The 25,635-nt window shown below is 38.2% G+C and overlaps 1 protein-coding gene across 1 annotated transcript in view; it reads left to right on the forward strand.

Moving 5' to 3' along the window:
• The window catches only part of LOC126331179 (uncharacterized), a 371,504-nt gene that overhangs the window by 77,720 nt on the left and 268,149 nt on the right, over positions 1 to 25,635 (forward strand). The gene's annotated exons all lie outside the window — the stretch shown is intronic.

The raw sequence follows: 25,635 nt of genomic DNA on the forward strand, positions 1-25,635 counted from the left end.
TCCCAGCCCAAGATGCATACAGATTTTTTGATGAGTGGGTTCACGAGATTCAAAATAGACAGCATACAATGTCTGTTCAAAAATTTCCAGAATTTTGTCCACAAAATTTTTCTGCTCTTATCTTTTACTTACTGTACATCGTCTCATTTGAATAATCTCCTCCACAATTGATACACTGCTCCCAACACTGTTTCCACTTCCAGAAGCAGTCTTGGCAAACTTCTTGCTGGCAAATGAAGTGGCATGTGCAGATTTTCTTTTATCTCATGTACTGTTGTAAATCTTCACTCTCTCAATGGGGTTTTCAACTTTGGAAATAAAAAAAAGTCTGCAGGCTTCAGGTCTGGAGAGAATATAGGATTAGGCAGCACAGTGCTTTTGTTTTTTGTGCAGTAGTCATGCGCCAACAGGAATTGATGGGGAGGAGACATGAATTGTCTTACCACATTTCAAGTCATTTCCTTCACACATTTTGTCACAGCTGTCGCCGTATATCCCGATAGTACCATCAATTAACAGTTTGCTTTTGTGGCATGAATTCATGATGAATCAATTATTCAAAGGCAAAGAAAACTATCAGCATGGCTTTGATATATCAGGGTGTATATGACCCAGGAGATCCGGGAAAAACTCAGCAATTTTTTCATCAGGGGGAAAACTGGGCAAAACCAGGGAATGTTTTAGAAATCCGGGAATTTTTCATTGTTTTAGTTTTCAGTTAAATTTTTGTAACTTTGACTGGTAAGAACCAATACTCTGAGAAAGAATATTACTGTATCTCAGTACTGCAGAATAATACTGTAGCAATAAAACACGAACAAGAGAAAATAAAACAAAAATAAAACTTAAGTTGCAAAGGAAATGCACCATATACAACAACAAAACACAGTGCTCATACAAGTGTCTGCCAATAGCAAAATGTGTCAAAGGCTTTAGGAAGACTATGCAATTTTTCATAACAAGAAATTGCCCCTGATGAGTGTGACATCACAACTGTGTACATTAGATTCGTTTGAGCGGCTGGCTCTAAGCACTATGGGGCTTAACATCTGTCATCAGTCCCCTAGACTTAGAACTGCCTAAACCTAACTAACCTAAGGACATCACACACATTCATGCCGAAGCAGGATTCAAATCAGAGAATAAGTTTTGACACTGGCAGGAATAGTTACAGAATTAGTGATGACAAGATTGTTTGTTAGAACGAGGAAGGAGAAGAAACGGGGACTCACAATTATGGAAGAATATGACGATTCCAAATTTATATAAAAAAAAGTTTTGATGTTGTGCTTCAGAAGCTAGAGAGTATGAACGAAATGTGAAACTATTTCCTAACATAAAACTTATAGCTTGTAGTAGGCCTAACATGCATTTGATATTGGTACATTGTGAATTATATTCTGTGGTGTTATAAAAATGACCGTTTATCCCAAAACAGTCTCGTTTATTTGGTGTGTGTAACAATTGCTGCAATATTAGCCAGGCTTATTTTGTTTTATCTAGCAGACAGACAAAATACATGTAATCAGATTGAGAAACCACACCAGTCTTGGGTACTATTTGTATTAACAGAGTTTCTTGTATTGGACAACGATATTTCGTTTTTTCATGTAGCAAAACGTTGACAAAGTTTGATGAGGTAATAGAGTCTTTCCCAGAAAGGAAAGTATGCCATATAAAGCTGTGGCAAGATTAGAGAGAAAAAAAGTTAGGACTTAAGAATTGAAGAAATGTTTACTGCCTTGCTTGTCTCTTGTCTTTACTCGTTTTATGTATCCTATATTTAATTTTATGTCACACAAATCAGTTATTAGCTAAGAGGGTGTAAAGACTGCAAATTTTCTGAAGAGTTCTTGTTCTGCCGGTTACAAAAATATTCCCATCCAGTATTAATTGTGAGATTTTTTTTTAAAGAGGGGCAGGATGTCAAACCGGCTGACTGGGAGCAGGAGAGGCACCACAGGACATTTTAATTTCCACTGGCATGAATATAGTTTGATGGCACCCATTACACGTTTGAATTCCACAGAGTGAAATATAGAGACGTGTGATGGAAGAATACTGTGTGAAGAGGCGTGGCTCTGCACTTCAGCACACTTAAGACCAAATAAAATGTATTATGTTCCCTCGGACATATATGTTTTATGTATCAGATTGTTCAGAAAGATGTGCGCTAAAAAATGAAGATATCTTTGAAATGTTGATTTTTTAAATTTTTCTGTACCCTACCTCAAACGCTTGAAGGAGGGGAGCGCCACTATCTAATATTGCCTCAGTTTAGAAATATTGTAGATCCGGACCTGATGCACAGAGTGGTCTTGTGTTGTAGTGAGGAGGCGGGTAGTCTCCATGTGATCCATGTTACGTTAAGTGATTTTGCTGTTTCCTCTTTGTTTATTGCTGTCACATCAAATGTAAACAAAATGGATTTCTGTGGCCGGGAGCTGTCAAGTGAATTAAAATACATTCACATAATTGCGAAAGGCTAAAATATGTTATTAGTTTCAGATTTTATTTTGTTTCCACCTTTCTGACAATCAAGCATTAATCACCTTGCAGAACAATGAAGCTATATTTGTTGGTTTGTTAAAGAAATTTGACTCTTATTAATCTTTTCTGCTGAGGCAGTCAATTTATTTGAAACAAAGTGTTTAATTCTACACTATTGGCTAGTCTTAAGTGTTCGCTGAATTTAAAGTGCAGATTTCCATCTTCTAGCACGACATTATGCCATAATAAAGAGGTAATACAGTACTGGTACACCAAGAAAATTTACATTTGAATCTGGACATACAAATGTGCACTTTCAGCCAAATTATGCATTTTAGTATATTTCACATAATTCCCATGCTCTTGGAGTGTCCTCTAATGTCTTGTTTCTTTTATGACATAATGTAAGATCGTGTAATGTTTTGTACGTACAAATGTACACGCTTCCTACATCATCGTAGCTGCGCAAGCAAGGTGATGCCTGTTATCTAGCGCTCTCTGGCAACTGGTGAAACGAATCTATTTCTAACAGGTCGCGGGAAAATATTCCGAATGGCTGTTTCAAAAGCGTTACTTTCAAAGTAAACTTCCTTTTTCGCAAGATGAACTGTGTGCTCGATTGTCCGATAAATTTCTTAAATCACAGAGCGTTTGGCTCTCATTCAAAAATCCGATCTTTGAGGATGACCATTTAGAATATTTTCGAGCCCAGATCAGACATTTATGTCATTAAAAATATTACTGGTGCATTTGTGTGATGTATCTTAAAGTGAAACTCATGCAAAAAAAGATCAACTTTATGTGTAACAGCATAGCTTCTCTTGCAACTTATTAATTTTAGAGACCAATATTATATGGGAAAGCTTTTCTTTTCTTGTAGCAACATTGTGTATATTAATTTAAACCATTAACTTTTCGTATTCGTGTGTTTGCACTTCTTAACAGTGATGTTGCGATTGGCTGACTACATCACGTGTCCTATGCTCTGAATATCCGCTCTCATCGGCTGGCGAGATCGCTTGACATGAGTTACAACTGGCTTACAAAAGTGCATCACAATCTTGATTTCAGAATGTAACATGCGGTGTTTGGTGGAATTTGAATTTAAACTTTCGTAATACGAAAATATGCTGTGTACATGTTGCTGCACATCAGACATCTTTCCAAAACATGTTTTTCCCCTGAGTTTCGTTTTCCAAAGTGCCAGGAAATTCTACGCTGGTGTGTAAAACCACAACCATTGACAGGACTGATAAGTTTCACAGTTCTGAGGAACACGGAAAAAGTGTATTTTCATCTGGGAGAAAATGTATTTTTAACCTGGAAATCCGGGAATTTTTTTTTCCTCGTCCATGTATACACCCCGTATATTACCTGACGAGCTTTATTTGGTCCTGGAGAATCTCAAGTGACCCATTGTGAAGGTAGAACCTTGGTCTCTACATCACGAGTTATGATTCTCTCAAGGAACACTTGTTCTCATTTGCGCAATCCAAAAGCTTTTCACAGATTGCGAGTTGAAGTATTTTGTGGTCTTGACTCATGAGCTGTGGGACAAACTTGGCAGCAACATGATGCATTCCAAAATGCTGTGTCAGGATTTCATGACATGATTTACCTGAAATGGTACATTCTTCTGCAATCTCATGGACAGTCAGCCATTGATAGGCATGCACAATTTCTGTGATGTTCCTGACATGAGCGTTGTCGGTAGACATCAGAGGGCATCTTGGATGAGGGTCATCTTTGACTTCCATCTGGTCATTTTGAAACTGTGTGAACAATTCATAACACTTGAATAGGGCTTACACACTCATCACTGTAGGCTTCCTGCATCATTTGGTTTGTTTGTGTAAAGATTTTCTTGAGTTTCTTGGAAAATTTAATGCAGACGCATTGCTCCTCTTACTCTGTCCTCTCAAAATTCTCTAACTATGCAACACAATGTTCTACTCAATACAATACTGAACAATAACTAACAAACATACAATAGTGAAACTTCCAATAATTACACATTAAACACAGGTGTGTGCATGGATGCCAACTGCATTTCGCTCCAACACACCACCGACGCGAAGTTTGAATGTTCCGAAAATTTTTGAACGGACCTCGTATATGGCCGTATCTTTGACTGCATTAACATAGAAGTTATTATTTACACCATTAAGGGGTTATAGAGCTTCATATTTGACCTAATTTTCAGTTTAATACCTCTACCCTTTCTTAAGAAAAAAGTGTCTTTACAGATAGCCATATCTTTTGATTGCATTGACTTAAAAGCTTAAATATCTTACACTGCTGCATGACCATGTACCTTAGTATGTGACATAAATTTCAGGGGTCTTAACAGTTCGACAGACAGTCAGCCGTTCAACAAAGCGATCCTACAAGAGTTCGGTTTTCACTGATTCAGGGGCAGAACCCTAAAAAGGTCACAGCAAAAATTATAGATAACACACTGGCAAAATAAGAAGAATAGTGCCAAAAAGGTGATTAATTGTATCAAAAGGAAAATTACTATGAAGGCATTCACAAATGGTTGTCATAGGTGCTGGTAGATATTCCGGGTTGTATAGTTATGGTCCATGAAAGTTTTTCGATTCTGATGGTTTGTCCAGAGCAGCATTGAGTATTGCCAGGGGTGCTCCTTGTTCTGCTGTTTTACTGAGCGATAAGTCAGATATCAGAGAGCGACACTGTGAAAAAGGCGTGTGGTAGAAATTTACAGATGATTGACAGAGATAATCCTTGTCAAAGATAAAACTTAACTATTGTACTATCATCTGGTCAGTTCTGTAGAGCTATTGTCCATGTATCAATAAGTTTTATTATTTATTCTGTACCATTAAAATTGTCCTCTAAATATGATACGCGTCAATGGCTTCTACGTGTATCTTTCGATAATTATTTGTCACTGTAGGTAAACTTTACTTCCTGGTTTCTTGACTGAAGAGCACATTTTCCCACAGTTGATTATTCTAGGGAAAGTAGAAAGTTCATGGGCTGTTCCTAGCAACATTTTCCATGCAGAACTCTGTGGATGGATATTTTCCTTTAAAATGATGAGTTGAACACACATAGAAAGGTCAAGAGTGTCTCTGTGTGAATAGTCCATCACCCAACCACTAGATGTAAATGTGTTGATTATTGATATGAACAAAAATTTTAAAATGCAAGTGAAATAACAACTGAAAATAAGGAGTCACCTATGAAATGCAAAGGAAGTGGTATAGTGTGGAATAATTAAACATCTACATAACTGATTGAAAAAAAGGATGAATCTTAATTTTAAAAAAGTTCAGGTAACTAGTTATTGTGTGCAGCTATAAAAAATAAACGGACTATAAAAGAGGCTCTAAATTCTCTGTGTAGCTACAAAAACAAATGACAAAAATATTTTAATCAGTAAAGAGTAACAAAATATGGGTGGAATCCAAAAGTAATGTGAATTCCTTTCCTGCAGACAGAGGTATACCGGTTACAGGCTATCCTGCTACATACTTGTCTGTTTTCATTCAGTTGGCCAAGCGTCATTTATAAGGAGCCATTAGTTATATTGGAGTGTCTTTCATACATACAGCTTCACATGTTTCGCAATTTTTTTAGTTATGTAGATGATGTGACAACTTGAACATCACATTTCTGTTACTATCATTACAGGCAGTAAGACATGGTTTTATGGGTACTGCGTAGAAACAAAACAATGATCAAGCCAGTGGAGGATTTCTGTAACACCACAATCAAAGAAAGCAAAATGTTTATAACCAGTGTACAAATAATGCCACCCCCCCCCCCCCCCCCCAAAAAAATTAAATAAATGTAGTATTTGACCAATATCTTGCTTCCTAAGAGACTAGAGACTACTGTTGACAAGCATTACTGCTTCAATGTGCTGAAATGATTGTGTGAAGCATTGCTTTATAAATTTCAGTCAAAGAATTGTCTTCTGTATTGTGCCAGAGCTCTCAGTTGCTCATCTTTGCATGCCAGACAATTCAGCATTGATGAAAATAAGAACTTTAGTCTAATTGACATTTGCACATGAATGGCTGTTGAGCAATTGATTTAAAGTAGTGTGTAGTAGAGGAACTCAACATGAGAATCCATCACTACACGCAGTCTACGTGCAGAAAATGGATTCATGGATTGTAATTTCTCCCCACCCTATTTTTTTCCTCTTTCACCAAGTGGCTTGATTGTCATAGCATGAAAAGCCAAATATTCATCATACTCTGCCTTGCATATTTTACTTTAGGAATTTCATTGATTACATTTGTCACTCACTGTGCCCCTTGCACCCAGCAGATGCTGATTTGAAACCAGTAGATGCTAGTTGTTCTCTCTCTCCCTCTCTCTAAATTACTTTATCCAGTCCATGACAAAAAGGGACAAAATATATTACAAGTACTCAAACTGGCTGTGCAATGCATTTTCAGAATCAAAACCTATATCTTAACTTCTAGGATGTACAACTGCATACCCCGGATACTTTCTGTAATGAAGCATAATGGAAACAAATACAGAAGAAACTACTCCAGGTGGGAAGCTGAAATGTGAATCCATCACTGCACCAGTATTGCAGTTGGGTCATTGAGTTCTGGAAGGCCCTAACCAATATGCAGGGTTAAGAAAGAGTTGGAGCTTTCTGGAAACAGAAACTCTAAACTGTAACTGAAACATAAATATGTTTTTGGGATATTAAACATCAATATGCATTTACAAATAAGAAAATTGAAACAGATCACTAAAATCCTTCATGAAAAGGACATAATTTTTGCCCTATAGGAAACAAGATTCAAAGATGAACATGTTATGCAGTTCAAGCTTTATAGGATCTGTATAGATAAACCCAGAAACTGTTTGATGAAAGCCATAACACAGTTGGGGACAGCTATTGTTGTTAATCATTGATGCTGTGAAGGAATTTATATTTCCCTCAGAAAGGATTTCTCTGTTAATAATAAGATATACAAACAAAACATATGTGAACAAGAAACCTGGATATCACTAAATAAACTTGCTGGTGGATTTCAAATAGACCATGTAACAATATCCATGAAAACCCAGAAGGAAATCATGATTGTGAAGGTTAAAAAGGGGATAAATAATGAAACAGACCACTGTCTAATATTTATCAAGATGAAAATTGGTTAAATGTTAAGAAGAAAATGATAGCTATATTTGATTTGTAGAACATGATAACAACAAAAACTCCATTTAAAACTTCCAGGAGATTAATGCTCAAGTGTCAGGAAGGGGTGAAGGATGGAATGCTCAATATTGCAGAGGAAACAGCTTCGACAAGGAGAACAAACAAATGTAGATTGTAGAACCAAGAGTGTAAGAAAACCCTGACAAAACAGAAGCAAGCATGTTAAGAGTGGCATTCTAACAAGAAGAAAATTCATTTCCAGAATTTAAGGAAGTTCAGCGACAAGCAGCAAAAGTAATAAGAAATGTCAAGCATATATGTGTTAAAGATCAACTCCGTCAAACTGAAAATGATTTTCAGAAAACCAAGACCCAAACCTCTCAAGGTATAATTCCTCCATCCCAAATATTTGTTATGGATAAGAAAATTGAAACATAGCAAAGAAGACTGTGAATTATTAGCTAAATATTTCAAGAAACTGTTAAAACTTCTCACCTCAACTCTTGAAGTGAAGTCAGAATTGAAGCCACCAGATAATAAGGAAATCACTTGAGACATGAAAAACAACAAATAACAGGTGAAGACAGAATTGTTGCAGAATTATGGACGCTGGCTAATGGAAATCTATTACAGACATTGAACTTAATAATGCAGAGCTTTTGTCCAAGGCACTTGTGTGAATTATGAGGACGAGTAGATACAGATGCAGAATAAGAGATCATATTTATTTCCATTTTCTCAAGACAAGAATAGTGTGGAACAGAATTTACTTTGCATTGCTTTTACATGCAGCCTCGTTGTGTGTGTCCTGATTTATGGCAGTGTTGCCATTCTGCATGCCAGAGAAAACAGCTTTTGTGGTAATGAATTACATATCATTTCTTTTAAAGACTTCAGAATTTTTGCACATGCCAAAGAAGTGACTGAGTGCATCATGCTTTGCTTATAGTGTTGCTTATGGAAGCAGATTTTGTATGCCCTGTAAACTGGAGCTGCTTTGAGCTACCACCAAACAGCATTGCAGCAGCAGGCACATTAAAATCAAGCCTGAACTTCCAATACTTAAAGCATGTCATTGAGACTAGGATTGTGGTGCTTTAGAATCAGCCAGTATTCTGTTATCAGCAAGGTTTTGTTTAATGGCATCACAAAGCATTTGGCCCTGAAATGAAGCCTTACAAGAGCAGTTTTAATCAGTCCTTGAGTTCAGGACATATTCCTTGTAAGACTGATTACGAGTTTTATAACAATGTGTGTGAAAAAAATTGGTACAAGCAGCAACTACAAGAGTCTGCACTGTGAAGAAGTCATCTAATGCTTGAATAATAGGCTTACAGAGTAGGGTTTGGGCCTCTTAACTGAGAAGAATCAGAAAACATGCACACCTACACATTAAAAAATGAACGTGTGTTGTTATTCAGCTGATACATTTTATACCACAAAATATTGTTCAACCTGTAGGTGGTACTCTTCTTGTAATGCACCAAAAAAGCAGATGGGTGGAGGAGTTAGGATACTGGTTGCTGACATACTGTGTTTCTGTAGTTGTTTGCTGGGTTTGCTGTGCTTCCATGTCTGCCAATAGCAGTGAGCAAGGAGGTAATTTGTTGGCTATGAAACTGAACAAGTGAAGCAAAAGGTTCCTCTCCAGAAATTGCTGTAGCATACACAAATTAAAGACACCTGAAATAGATATGTTCCAGTTACAAAAGTTTTGACAAAATTTTACGATTTGACAAACATTGCCACAAAAAGATCAGACTCTTTGACAGCTGGATTTGGTGGAGTGGAGTGGGGGGGTCAATTTGAGGGTAGCCTGAAAAGTTTGTGACTCAACAAAAAATAAGACATTTTTCTTCAAATTTACTTTTATTTTACAAAATAATCTCCTTGTAAGTCTATACACTTCTTGCAGTGATGCTCCCATTCTTTATGAGTTTCTCTGCAATATAGTTGTTTATATTGGTGAGGGCCTCATCATTCAACAAAAATGTCTGTCTTCTGAGCTCAGTTTTTAACCGAGGGGAAAGAAATGTCAGTTGGGGCTCGACGTTGTGAGTAAGGAGTGTGGTCAAGCAGTTGAAACTGCAATTTTTGGATTTTCACCATGGCAACCACTGAGGTGGAAGATGGCACAGAGTGAACAATTGTGGCACCCAGCATGCAGTCAACTTTCTCATCCAGAAATATTCAATCGATATGTGACTGACATATTTTTTAGTAATAGTCAAAGCTTCTGCTATTTCCCTCACCTCGATTAAACAGTTCGATAGCACCATTTGGTGAAATTCGGCACTGTTATCATCATCAGTGATTATAGTATTTGACCATCCCAAATGTCCGTCATCCAAGCTGGTATGGCCATGCTTAAATTCAACTGCCCAAAATTTAATGCTGGCAAATGATGGTGCAAAGTTCCCATAAACAGCGTCCAAATCATTTTTAATTTTCATAGATGTATTGCTTTTCAAAAACAGAAATCTAATGGCAGCTCAGTACTCGATTTTGTCCAGATTCATAAAAACAAGTGCATACAAGTCTCTGAATATTAGTAACGTTCAGTAGCATCATGCTACTTTTGATATATTGTCTTCACTGCAGTCTTCCACACTAATGTTGATAAGTCTTTAGATGGGAATCTCTGAGTGCTTGTGCTAAGAAAGACTCTTGAGCAATGAGGTCGTACCAATAGCTCATCTTTATGTATACATGGCCCCATCTCTCGGAGAACAGTGCGAAGGAAAAGCAGTTTTTCCTGGTGGTGTGCTGGTGAAAAATTTAAGAGTGCCTTCTCTTGTGTAGCTGTAAGGCAGTGTGCTGAATGTGATTGACAGATATGCCATCGACACTGCAAATACAGGAAACAGTGGAAAAGAAAGAGAGAAAAATCTGCAGAAAGATATTGGGGACAATTGGTGAATACAGGAACAGGAGAAATGAAGACCTGTACAAGAAAACTAAACAAGTAAATGTAACAGTGAGGAACTAGAGCAGCATGCAGAACACTATCTCAAAACACTATCAGATCTGTTCACCCAGTACACTCCCTTGCAGACCTACCACATCTACCACACCCTCAGAAACCCATTTCTGACACCCTACAGTACCCAGAGCCCAGAGCCTAATCAGACCTGTAACACAGCTATGAACAAGTGCTTTGGAAGCCTGTCCCATAGAAGATTCAGTTGTTTCCAAAACTCCCATTGTTTAACCCACTCTCAAATTCAGTCAAGCTCGGCTTGTTTCCATTTACCAGATTCTACTGTGGTAACACCTTTTTGCCACCAATCACACTCAATACAAAACCATTATTGAACTCTGTCTTCCTCAATTGACTCCTACATCCAACAGTGATCCATCCTCACTGCTCTAAATCATCCCCTGTTAACTTTCCAGAACTTCCTAAGCCTCAACTCTGCCGCACTAACATTCCCTAGATCCCTCTATACAGATATGAGCCTTACATCCGCAAAAAGGACCACAATACAACACTGATAAACTGATGCTGACTTTATAATCATGTGTATTAGCAGAGGCTCCACTGCTGTTGTTACAAACTACAGGATTACCTGGCTGAGGACTTTCACTGCGACCACCTACAAGCCTGCCACAGTGACCCCATTCCGGAAGTCCAGTACCATTTCCAGCACCTCCACAAATTACTAGTTCTATTGGCCTCCTGCCTTCTATATCCTTCTTAAAATACAAGAATCCGCCCACAGAGGATGCCTCATTGTGATTGGATAGATAATGTACACCCCACAGGGAGACTGCCCTTGTGGACCAACATCTTCAGCATATTACCTATAACCTACAGTCATATATAAAAGAAACTAACCATTTCCTCCACTGATTCTTTGCAGTTCCTGCTCCATTACCACCCAGAATCTTGCTCATCATTGTTGATGCCACCTCCTTCTACACCAACATCCTCAATGCCCATGGCCTTGTCGCTGTTGAACATTCTCTTCCCCAATGCCCAAGTTACTCCAGATCTACAACATCCTTCCTGTTCATCATGACCAGCTGTACCCTCACAACAAATACTTCTCCTTTGAAGGCATCACCACTGTATGGCCATGCGCAACCGCATGACAACACCCTGTGCTGACATATTCAGGAGCCATCTTTGTTAGCCAACCAGAATCCTAAACCTGTCACCAGCTACAGATTTATTTTTGAGATCTTCGTGATGTGGGTGAGGGTGAGAATACCCCATCCACATCTCTAGAGAACCTTAACACCTTCCCACCAATCTGATTCGCCTGGTCCTCCTCACCCAAGAAGCCACTTCAGTGATGTCAACCTTCACGTCAAGGATGGTAACATCAGCATGTCTGGCCACATAAATCACACCAGTCACTAATAATACCTCTATTTCAACAGCTGCAACTCATTCCACATCAAAAAGCTATCTGTTGTGCAATCTATCCACTTACAGTCATTGCATGTGCAGTGACCAGCAGTTTCTTTGCAGATATGCCAAAGAACTTCTTGAGGTCTTCACAGACCAAAATTGCCCTCCCTGCTTTGTTCAGAAACAGATATCCCACACCTTGTCTCTTTAGTCACCCACGACACCCAGTGACTGGCTACAAATGAGTGCCCTCTTGTGACTGAGTACCACCTGGACTGTAGCAACTGAGCAACTGAAGCAGTTTTCTGCCAGGTTTTAGCCACCTCTTACTGTGCACTAAATGAGACGTATCCTCCCCATTCTTTTCCCCATGCACCTCACAATGATATTCTGATGCCCATCCAATATATGCAATATCTCTGTCCATTCCTATTCTACGCTGGTGCCAAATCATTACCCCATTCCTCATATACCTGCAGTAGACTTAGATGCAAGACGTGTCTTATACATTCTCCCACTACTACATACTTCAGTCCAATCACAGACACTGTTTACTCATCAAAGGCAGGGCCACCTGTGAAAGCAGACATGTGATCTACAAACTTAGCTACAACCACTGTGTGGCATTCTATGAGGGACAACCACTAACAACCTGTCTGTGTACATGAGTAGTCACTGCCAAACCGTGACCAGGAGACAGTTGCATCGTCCAGTTGCTGAGCATGCCACACAGTACGATGCACGTGCCTTTAGTGACTGGTGCACAGCTTATGCCATTTTCTTCCCAACACCAACATCTTTTCTATATTGTGCAGGAGGGAACTCATTCTGCAGCTATCCTTCATTTCTGTAACTTACCTGATCTCAACTTCTGCTAGTTCATGCCCTCAACCTTATCCTTTCTCTCTCTCTGCTTCCCTCCTCCCCTCCAACACAACTCTCCCCTTGCTGTAACTATCAGCCCCATTCCCTGTCTCCGTCACATCCGTACACTCCCATGAGCAGCACTGGAGCATATTTTTCCACCTCTACCCAGCTATTCCTTCCCTTTCCACCCGATACCTCCTATGTACTCCCACTAAACATCCCAGCCAAAATTGCTATTCACCACAGTGCAATTACAGCAGACAGGGTTGATAATGGCTATGTGTGTGTGGGTTGTGCATGAATGATTGTGTATGTATGTGTCTCTCACCTGATTAAAGACTTTGTCTGAAAGCTGATGTTTTTCAACAGTCTTCTTTCAAATGTGCCTGTCTGTCACTAAATGCATCCTCTGTGTGGTGAGCAGCTGTCTATCCTAATTCATATAATTGACAATGAGAAAATGTGGAATGATGTTTTATAGTCATGTGGTTCAGAAGAATGAAATTGGGACACATTAGAGAACTTTTGAACATTTAGCAAGAAAAATTATCCCTGTTAAGTGGCTCCAAAAATCAGAGTGATGTAAAATAGATGAAGATTGAAGAACATGAAATTATGAACAGAGATATGTTTTGAAAAAGGGTTTTAGATTCCCATCTCCAGAGAAAATCAAAAAAGGAAACTGAAATGGTTAAAGGTCAAGAAACAACAGTACTCCAATAAAGAATTATTGGATAAATGGATTTTATATCAGAAGCACATATTAACCTGAGAAAGTAAATTACACATATTATCCCACATTAAACTACTACACAAGAGTGGCGCATTGTCAGAACAGAGTACATGTTCTGAGCGTCTTGCCTAAACAGTTTTTCTGCATTATGAATAGCAGGTGCATGACGTGTGAGAGTGAAATGGCCTAACAACTGGAAACATCTGCAAATTTAAAGTATACGGGCAGTATCATTCTTGTGGACAAAATGCCTGAATTGCACACAGGTTCACTGTGAAATTCTGGAGACATTTGGACCAAATGCAGTGTTGTGTCCAGCCATAGTGAAATGGTGCCAACATACAATCAAAGCTGCACAGACGAGATTTTGCTGTTCTCTGCCATACAATTAAAATCTTGTACCATGTAATTTCCATCTTTTTAGCAAGTTGAAAGAATATTTGGATAGAAAGAGATTTTCAATGATGAGGACTCACACAGTGGTTCTCAACTGGAGCCTTGACAAAGAAGCAGATTTCTGTTATGGACAAATTGATAATTGCTAGAATATTCCGACCCTTGTTTACAGGGACTTGGTGACTAGTCAACTTGGAAGTGCTGTGTAACACCCAATAAGAATTACTTGGCCTGCCATGATACTGTACAAAGTAGTTTTTGAAGTCCTCTCATAGTTATTTTGTGGTCCATAGGAGACCCAAATTGAGTAAAAAGAAGAGCAGAAGATAATATCTGCTTTAAGGTTTGCAGTGCATGGGTAAAATTTGCCAATACTGATTCCACCCAGAAAACAGAAAATTTGGGAATTTTTTTAAAACTGGAGAAAGTGATATCACTATGTCTAGTGATATAATTACACTTGATGGTAACATCACTAGAATGATGCTTGTATCCCTCCTAGATGAAACTATCCATATTTCATTGAATGAAACATACTCAGTAATTTAGGTCAAATTTTGCAACTTTAAAAAATACTAACTCAGCTTCGTATCTCTAGTCTTTCTATCCATCTACCTATCTTCTGGTGTAAGGAATAATTTTTACAAACTCCAGAAAGAGGAATAAACTGTCATTCACTATGTCTTTATTTTCTTTTTTTTGTTTCTGTTTGGGTGTTATGTAGACCACATTTAGTTAAAGGTTTTGTTTCTTGCCTTGTTCATTACCAAAATCTTTTCATGTTCTGACTTTAAGACTCTTTCAGCTGGTCAATTATAGACATCTGCATTTGTAAAACTCTTTGTGTGTGTCTATTACTCTTGTGTGTATGTCCCTTTCTCAGTGTGTTGTTTGTGACTAAGCCTATTTTCTCTAAGTCTTTGTATATTATTTCAAGATAAAAACCAAACTTAACACCAATATTTATATGAATAGATTCGTGAACATGTTAAATATTGATTACAATTCTTTGAAGCGGTATCTCTCCACAGCCTTTGAACAATGTGAAGGCATTATTGTTATATAATACAAACAAGAAGTGATCTATCCCTTTGTTTCAATTTTACTTACAGTTTCAAAGAAGCGAAAATATGTTGATATATCTGTTTTCTCAAGTGGGATCCCCTTTGTTTCAAAGAAAAAAACCTATGTTGATATACGTGTTTTCTCAAGTGGGATAGTGTTTTGTAAATCTACAGCTCCCACTGCTTATTCTAAATGGAAAGCACCCCAGAGAGTTCTAATTAAGTATGGGCTTGGTGAGCCCAATATTTCTGAACTGCCTTTAGTATTGCCACCCCTCTCATTATCCAGAAGCAACTCACTTGGATGGAACCTCCTGTCTTGCTGAGAGTGGGAATCTAGCTTAATCATCTGAATCACAAAAATAGTACAAACCTTTTTGTAAAAAAGTGTTCTGCACACTGATAAGAGTGTGTGGCTATTAAGTAATTGAACAACAAAAACCATGATTTAATTTGACCATATCTTTAAGACAAATGGAGCAGCTGCTTTATAAATCTTGAAATTAGTAAAATTCCTAAGAGATCTTTGAACAGCTGGTATTGGTAAAATTTTCAATTTAGATAGAACAAATGAACTTCTAAACCTCTATCAGCAAGAAATATTTTAAGACAAAATAACAAATGAATAAAAAAAAACCTTAACACTAATGGTTGTAGATTTTTGAATGAGGTAATTAAAACTTGACCACACCTATGACAATTGCAGAGAAAAAAATATTTTAGCAACAATTGACTTGGTTAGAAATGTTCTACAGTTAATTTAAATAAACTGACAAACTGACTCAATTCAAAAACAACTGACCGTTTGCCCACGTCGCTGCCCAAAATGCAGCATCATAACCTTCATGATATGGCCGGACCTAAACACCTTCACTCAAATACAGGATTTACAACTACCACTTACTTTAACAATCGTCAATAAAATGGAGTGAGGCCCCTTACTAGTTGTGGCGGCATACTAAACTGAAGTCACATGCAGACGACGATATGCCAGTGGACCACGCTCTGTGCTGGGGTGTCTTAAATAGTCACACACAAGTTAACATCTGTAACAGAGAAAATCACAGTAAATTACACAGTAATGATAAGGCAATAATATAACAAACTGTTCTTTTTATTTATTTATTTTATTTTTGTTTTTAAATACACAGCTCGCAGTGATAGGTGCTTGAACTCTATGTTAATTCAGTTTGGAAAACAGTAATGCACAATTTAATACGAAAATGACGTGACAGCCACAATGTCTAGCCGCACAATTCAAAAACTGGAAAAATCAGTCATTAAGTTATTCCACTTGAAATGCGAATTGAGTTCCTACTTTGCGTAAGCAAATTTAAACTTCAGTAACGTTAGGGTCAAGTGTGGAGATTTTGCTCAAAGTTTTTGAAACACAGTCCTCGAGATGGCACTTGAATTAGTCTATTTTTGCAGTGCAGCCAAAGAGGTATTTGTATGAACCAAAAACCCAGCTGAGGCTCAATAGAAAGCTATTAAGCTCATGGTGCCAAGGTTGATGTGGCCACCACTCCCATGCCCACACCTTCCTTTGCTGAGGCATTGGTTGCTATGTATTCTGGTGTACTTCCTCGGCTATGATGAGAACAACTCCTTCCTTCTCGGCTGACAGTTCCAACTCTCACTGGCCTGCTCTAGGAAGCTCACGTGTTCAGCATTCAAGCTGCTCAGTCGTGCACCATCTCTCTTCGGGCTTCTGCTGTCGAAGGCATTTTCATACCACACACGCACACTCCGACTCTCAGCAGTGTTGAAAATCTATAGGTCGGCAACAACCGTATCATTTACTTTTACTGTTACTGAATGTCTCTAGTTCCTCTTTAATGTCAGAATACAATACAGTTCAGTTTGTCACTACGCACATGATTAGCAAGTTCATGCCTCAAGGGACAATCCAGTCCCTGAACACACTACGCAATTGTTTTCTGCCCCCAGAGAAAGTGTAGAGTCCAAAATTTTAAAAAAAATATCAATAATCTACGTGAATGGTGCATGCTTATTCTTGTCTCTCACCTTCTACATTGCGTAACATCCCTGCCCATCACTGTGAAACAGTATAAAAACCCATTACTTATTCTTAGATTAGTGGGATGTTATTATTCTCCAGAAATCGTTGAGCACTGAAAATTGTCTCAAGTTGTGGTAGTCATTTAATGATGCCCAAACAGAAGAAAAGGGCAATATAGCAGATGGCTTACTGATACTAAAGCAAGAGGAATGTCTTACTCCCCCCCTCCTCGGGTATAGTGATATCACATATCATCCAGTGGTGGCGCAATTCAAGCAGTGTCTAATTTAAATTTTTTCAGAGCTTACATAAAAGATTATAACCTTATCAGTGTAATACATCTATTGCATAATAGAGGGACAAAAATGTATTTTACACTTTCACAGCTCGGAACTTTTTAAGCAGAAAAACTTTACACAATGCAAGTAAATCCCTATCGTGTTTTTTTTTTTTTTTTTTTTTACAAGGTGTATAGTGTACTTAAGTGCTGTTTGAATCCTACAATAATACAAATGTACAAAAATATTTGTGCATCACTAGTAAAAGGGTATTGCTGCCTTCCTCATTTCCTTAGTAACTAACTAATGATTTATGTTTTAAATTTATGTAGGAACAGATTTTGATTAAAAATTTGAAGGTTTTTTTTTCTCCCAGTATTAACATAATCATGGGTGGTACTGATTTGTTACTATTTGGTGAGTCACTACTTTAGAGTCTCCACCTGATTATTCAACCCCACATTCATGCTGTTACAGAGCTGCTGAGAGCCAACACTGGGCCCAGGGCAGGTTACATAGTTCAGCCCTGTCTCCAGATGTAGCTATCCAATTTTATTGCTGTTTTAAAGAAGGCTCAACATTATTTAAACGTAACCAGGGTGCATACAACCTGGGACAATCGGGAGATCGGGGAAAAACCCTGGAATTTTTTTGTCCAGGAGAAACAAGGGAATTTTTTAGAATTCCAGGAATTTGTCATTGTTTTTGTTTTCAGTTAATTTTGACTGGTAAAAACCGATACTCTAACAAAGGGTATTAGCCTACTGTATCCCGCTACTACAGAATAGTAATGCAGCACTAAAATATGAACGAGAGGAAAAATGAAAATAAAACTTAAATTGCAGAGGAAATGCGCCATATACAACAAAAGAACTGTGCTCATACAAGTGTCTGCCAACAGCAAAATATGTCAAGGCTTTAGGAAGACTATGCAATGCTTTGTAACAACTAATTGCCTTCAATGTGCGTGACCTCACAAGTGTTCACATTAGATTCGTTTCAACAGTTACGAGTGGGATCATGCGCATGCGCAGTTGAGTAGTACCTCCTCCCACTTCTGGCTGCTGAATTATGGCTGTTGGCTGTGAAGGCAGTTGCAGTAAGCAGCTAGATGCTACCGGGAAAAATGTTTTGCAAAGCGCCTAGCATCCACCGCACTTTGGTCTATCGATTATTCATATGACTTTGAAGTGCATCCCTGTCGGTTTTTGAACACATTCTAAGTTGATTTCTTAATGGACCATAAGTTGGTTTGTGAATGCGTGCATAGTGTACATGATGTCTCTGTCGGGGGAATCTAGAAACAAACTTTTCTGCAGACAAAAGGGGCTATATGAGCTGCGCGGAGTAAAGTTGAACAGATGAATGCCAAACGCTGTCTCGTTATGTGGTTCATTGGCTTTGCGAATCCATAGATTCAGATTACCAGAGAGGAAATAAACAACTAACAGGAATAAGAGGTAATTGGTAAGGGCGAAATGTATGGTCCCCGACTAGCAGCTGCTTTTAGTCCTATTCTGAAGTAGCACGGAAAACGCGTTGAACGAATATGTAACAACGCCTAATCAGAGAATAATTGTGGGATAACTAAACCTATGATCTGGCGGAGTTCATGAAGTTAAGCGGCGAATAAGCTTTGACATTGTCAGGAATAGTTACAGAATTAGTGATGACAAGACTGTTTGTTAGAATGGGGGAGGAGAAGAAACAGGGGACTCACAATTATGGAAGAATATGACGATTCCAAATTTATATAAAAATTTCGTACTACTACTTTTTGATCTTATGCTTCAGAAGCTAGAGAGTAGGAATGAAACGTGAAACTATTTCCTAACATAAAACTTATAGCTTTTAGTAGGCCTAACAGGCATTTGATATTGGTACATTGTGAATTATATTCTTTGGTGTTATAAAAATGACCATTTATGCCAAAACAGTCTCATTTATTTGGTGTTTGTTACAATAGATGCAGTATTACATACGTCTATTTTCATTTATACAGCAGACAGTGACAAAATAGACGTAATCAGATCGAGAAACCACACCAATCTTAGGCCCTATTTGTATTAACAGCTTTTTCAGTATTAGACAACGACATTTTGGTTTTTATGTAGTAAAACATTTAACAAACTTTGATGAAGTAATAGATCTGGTTGCAGAAAGGAAAGCACACTATGTAAAGCTGTAGCAAAAATCGAGAAAAAAGAATTCTAGGAGCTAAGGGTTGAAGAAATGTGTGCTGTCTTGTTTGACTTTACCGGTTTTATGTATCCTATATTTAATTTTGTCACACAAAACAGCAAGTTGTTAGCTAATAGGGAATAAAGAGTGCAAATTTTTTGAATATTTCTTTTTTTAAAAGACAGAGGGGCAGGATGTCAAACCGTCCGACTGGGAGCAGGAGATACACCACAGGACATTTTAATTTCCTCTGTCGTGAATATAGTTTGATGGCATCCATTACAAAATATACACGTTTCAATTCCACAAAGCAAAATACAGTGACGTGCGATAAAAGAATGCTGTGTGGTGAGGCGTGGCATTGCACTTGGCACACTTAAGACCAAATAACATATCTTACATTTCCTCGACCACATATGTTTTATGCATCAGGCTTTTCAGAGAGATGTGCGCAACAAAATAAACATATTTTCTAAAATCTGATGTTTTAAAATTCTGACATCCTATCTCAAATGCCAGAGAAATGGGGAGGGGGGGGGGGGGGCACCACTATCCGGTATTGCCCTGGTTCGCAAATCTCGTAGATCCGGGGCGGATGCGCAGAGCAGTCTGACTTACAGTGGGGAAGTGCGTAGTCTCCACGTGACCCGTGTTTACATTTAGTAGTTTTGCTGTTTCCTCTTCGTTTATGGCTATCACGTCAAATATGAAAACAAAACAGTTTTCTGTGCCCTGGAGCTAACAAGTGAATTCAAATACATTAACATAATTACAGAAGTCTAAAATATGTTATTAGTTTCAGATTTTATTTTATTTCTATATTTCTGACAGTCAAGCATTAATTCTTGCAGAACAGTGAAGTAATTTTTGTCTATTTGAAAGAAATTTTCTGTTATTAGTATTTTTCGCCGAGGCAGTCAATATATTTGAAACAAAGTGTTTAATTACACACTATGGCCTAATTTCAACAGTTCGCTGCATTTCAAGTGCACATTTTCATCTTCTAGCACGTATATATATGCCCTAATAAAGAACCAAAAATAATACAGTACTGGTACTCCAAGAAAATTTACATCCCGAAAACCTCACTGAAAAGCTTAATGTCAGTTCGCGGCCTACTGCACTGGGAATCTGGACATACGAATGTGCACTTTAAGTATGCACATTAAATGTGTACATTTCAGTATGGGTCACGAAATACCAATGCTCTTGGAGTATCCTCTAATGTCTTATTACTTTTATGACATAATGTAAGATCTTTTAATGTTTAACACGTACGAACATACAGGCCTCATATGTCATCGTTGCAGGGCAAGCGTCGTGGCACCTGTTGCCTGGCACTCTCTGGCAACTGCTGAAATGAATCTATTTCTAACAGGTCGCGGGAAAATATTCTGGATGATAGTTTGAGAAGCGTTACCTTCAAAGTAAATTTCCTTTTACGCAAGTTGAACTATGAGCGAGAATGTACGATGAATTTTGTAAATCAGAGAGTGTTTGACTCTGATTTAAAAATCAACTCTTTGATGACTAGCCATTTACATGAATTTCGAGCCCAGAAGATCAGATATTTATGTCATTATTGAAATTTTACCGGCGCATCTTAAAGTGTAATACGCGCATAAAAGACCAACATTATATGTGAAAGCTTAGCTCCACTTGCAGCGTATTAACCTTAAAACCAATATTATATGTGAATACTTTGCTTTTCTTGTAGCAACTCTATGTATATTAATTTGAACCATTAACATTTCCTGTTTGTGTGTTCGTGCTACTTAACAGTGATGTTGCTATTGGCTGACTACATCACGTGTCCTAAGCTTTGAATATCCGCTGTCAATCGGCTGGCGAGATCATGTGGCGTGAGCTATGACTGGCTTACAAAAGCTCATCGCAAACTCGATTTCAATGCTTCGGAAAGTAAAATGTGGTGTTTGGTGGAATTCAAATTTATACTTTCATAATACGAAAATGTGCAGCGTACATTTTGCTGTACATCAAAGATCTTTCCAAAATGTGTCTTTTTCCCTGAGTTTCGTTTTCTAAAGTGCCAGGAAATTCTAAGTCTGTGTATAAAACCATAACCATTCAAAGGTGTGATAAGTTATACAGTTCCAAGAGAAAATATACTGTCAGTTAACAAGCAAAAAGTATGTTTTCACCCAGGAGAAAGTTTATTTTTAACCGGGAAATCCGAGAGAAATCCGAGAATTTTTCTTCCTTGTTCATGTATACACCCTGATAACATAACTCAGGCAATGTTAGAAATACACAAAAACTATTCATTGAGATGAAGTATAGAATAAATGTAATTTATTATTAAATAGTAAACATAAGTTCAGAAATGCAATTTATACTATGGTACTATACATTGCGTGAGACATTGTCCATGGAATTTGAGAACTAACAGTTGTTTATGGTGCAATAGATAGAATCAGAGAGCACAGTAGTATACACATATGTATTGTTGGGCCACTATTAACACAGTAAGTTCAGTTGCATATTGAATGCATTGATATTCTGTATTACAGCCATTTAACATTTGAGGGACTTACCATACAGTGCATGTCATTGCATACTATGGAGAAAGAAATCTCATGAAGTGTTCCGACACAGAACAGAAAGACTGTATACAGGTGTATCATAATAACTGTTTCTAATTTTGTGATGTTGTACAGGACATGCACATAACAATACTTATCACTAACACAGTGTCTGCAAAGGTTCAATTTTCTGTACAGAAGCCAGTGCTTATTGCTCAGATTTTAGATGCTTTTGTTTCAGCTATTATTATTACAATGGGAACAATGAACTGCTGAAGTTGTTTTGTCATTATAAGTCACAGGATATCTTCTGTGAAATTTGTTTACTTAATTTTGAGTACTAAAATTTATAACTCCTGTTGGTCTAAGTTTGTGATCAATGCTTTTCCAATGTACCTTTCTGTCAGTGTCGGTATTTTCAGGATGAGAACCATACTGAGACCCTCTTTGTGCTGGGACGGTGGACAGCGTGTGACCAGTCTTAAAAGCAACCAGTTCAGAAGTACAGCTGTCCCAGCTGAGAAATAAAATTTTAAAATAATTTTCTCCCTACTCCCTCTTAATACGTGGCTCTTGCACATTCTTCTGCCTTCTGCAGAAGTAGAATATTAACGTTTTATAAAGTGCAAGTGACTGAAAAGATTGAAAACTCCTTTGGACAGGCAGTGCCTGAGAACTCCTTTGAACAGGCAGTGCTATGAAAGGGGCCTTATTAGCTAAGGGAGGGTGGTTTTAGTGTTACATAATAATCAGATGTATGCAGGTGCGATATTTTACAATCATCATTTTGATATTTTCTGTGGTTTCTGGGTGGTTGCAGTTACAGAGAAAATTTTGTTTGATGTTTTCTTTCCTTTCAAAGCATTGATTCTGGTGGACCAGGGCAGTGGCGGAGCAACATGGTGTGTTGTGTTGGTGAAGCAGCATGGTCATTAGCTGCAGCAAGGCTGATTCACAGCTGCTGTGAGTAAATGGTGCTTACCAAGCTCCTGCTCATCCCATGAACTGGCCAACTGTGGAACTCCAACACTCTGTGTGGTAGCATTGGTGAGGGTCCAGGGGGACCTTAAACAGTAAAAAAGGGGTTTAATTCTAAAAAGTTCTCTGATAAAGTTGCCACATTGCTGAATTCTGATAATTATGTCAAGAACAAGGGGGCCAAGAGTTACAAGTACAGGTGTTACCCGTCGTGTTGTACCTGATGCTATAATATGGCTGAAGGCCAGCTAAATTAGGACGTGAACTTAGTTAGTGTCAGTGAATATATGTGACTGTCATTCTTTGTATTAAGTGTTACATAGGTATTATTTGGGTTCTTAATAAACCACAGTCCAATCATCCTTAATTTTTCTAGAAACTTTCCCAGTGCTTGCTCTACTTACTCATGGAGGCTTACAGAAGTAAACCGTTACAAATAGGTTGAACTCTTATTACAGATTTGAAAGAAATTTATGCATTAGGCACATTACTCCAGATAAAAGACCCATTAAGCTGCAGACTACAACTCAGATTCCGGGCACAATATTTTTGTTAGATGTGGTGTCAGTTCTGCAGAGAAAAGTTCATGATTTATTGGTATGGGCACACCTGGCATAAAGTCTCATCATTCTGGGTGGAGGGGGAGGGGACGGGTGTTCAATAATAAACCCATTATCATTTCTTTCTGTCTATACTAAACACTGTCAACTTCAGCATTTTCTTAACATATTCACCATTGCTATTTGTGCATGCTCCAAGGTACAAATTCAATGAGGTGAAACTTAGAAACATGGTTGTCTCTTGATTCCACAAACGCAGCAAGTGAATTCAAACAACGACGAGAAATTCTATTACCATTTTATAACTAATTGTCTTGTATGACACCCATTAAAATAAATAGTAAAATTGGCTGTGAAGCATTTTCAAGCAAAGTATTATACTATTTAGTGGAAAAAATAGTCCACTCTGTCACTAATTAATAGTTAATATCATCTCACATATCTCTACTGTTTAATTCAAGTACTGCTTCACTTTCATACAGTTCAGCTAAATACCTCAATAATACACAAAATCAAATACTATTCACATTGACAGTTTGCATTTCACTACATACACAATGCTTCAACTGAAACATCCTTTGTAGTCAGGGCTTACACAAGTAGCTCTTAACAATTAAACATAGAACTTCAGGAGGGTATCTAGTACCTCCCGCCATGGAAGTTGAACACGCGCCAGAACAGATGGACGTGGCCAGCCCATAGAGGGCTTCGCGTCTGTGGCGGCTCTTCCACGCAGCGGCTCTCGCACAGTGAGGGCGCCACTGCTACACCACGTGCAGACTGCGGCCAATAGCCGCTCCCTCTGGTTTCGTATATAGGGATCCGCTCTGTGTAGTCCAGTCAAACTGGTACTTGCTCTGGATTGCGTCTCTATCACGGCGGTATTGCGTTCTGGTCGTTGCTCGTTGTTGACATTTGCCTGGCTCTGGTTCCGAGTGGATCGGTGGCTTCCCCGCCTGGAGGCTCCGATCCCGCAGCCCAGGGCACTCCCGTGGTTGGTTTTGGTTACTACAAAGAGTGTATACAACCCGGGACAACCGGGAAATCCGGGAAAAACCCGGGAATTTTTTCATCCAGGAGAAAACCGGGGAAAACCCGGGAATTTTTCGGAATTCCGGGAATTTTTCATTGTTTTAGCTTTCAGTTAAATTTTTGTAGTTTTGACTGCAGAACTGATTCTCTAGCAAAGAATGTTATTGTATCTTGCTACTGGAGAATGATACTGCAGCAATAATATGTGAATGAGAGGGAAAAAAATAAAACTTAAGTGGCAAAGGAAAAGTGCAATTTACAACAACAAAATACCATGAATGCACAAGCATCTGCAAATAGCAAAAATATATCAAAGGCCATAGGGCGCTGACTGTAATTCTTCGTAACAATAAACTGCTTGCTATGAGCATGACGTCACAACTATTCACATTAGGTTCGTTTGACCAGTTGCCAGCGGTATGTTGCGTTTTCGCATTTGACTCGCGTATAAGCAGTACCTTCTGCCGCTTTCCGCTACTTCAAGTTTGGCACTTAGCTGTATCGGTAGTAGTAGCAGCAAGCAGCCAGATGCAAACAAGAAAATTTATCTTGCGCATCCTAGCTGCGAGATTCACGCTTGCACAGAGTTGTCTGAGTTGTAGTGGGGAGGGGGCTAGTCTCCACGTGACCCATGTCTACGTTAAGTTATTTCGCTGCTTCTCTTCGTGTACAGCTACCACGTCAAATGAAAACAAAACAGATTTCTGTGGCCGGGAGCTATCAAGTGAATTAAAATACATTCACGTAATTACGGAGGGCAAAAATATATTATTAAATTCAGTTTTCTGATTTTATTTTATTTCCAAGTTAGTAGCAGTCAAGCATTAATCGCCTTGCAGAACGATGAAGTTATTTTTGCAAGTTTGCTAAAGAAATTTGGCTTTATTAATCTTTCCGCTGAAGCAATCATTTTATTTGAAACAAAGTGTTTCATTCTACAGTATTGGCTAGTTCCAACTGTTCGTTGAATTTTTCAAGTGC

Source organism: Schistocerca gregaria, chromosome 1, assembly GCF_023897955.1.
Source record: "Schistocerca gregaria isolate iqSchGreg1 chromosome 1, iqSchGreg1.2, whole genome shotgun sequence".
Taxonomy (NCBI): Eukaryota; Metazoa; Arthropoda; class Insecta; order Orthoptera; family Acrididae; genus Schistocerca; species Schistocerca gregaria.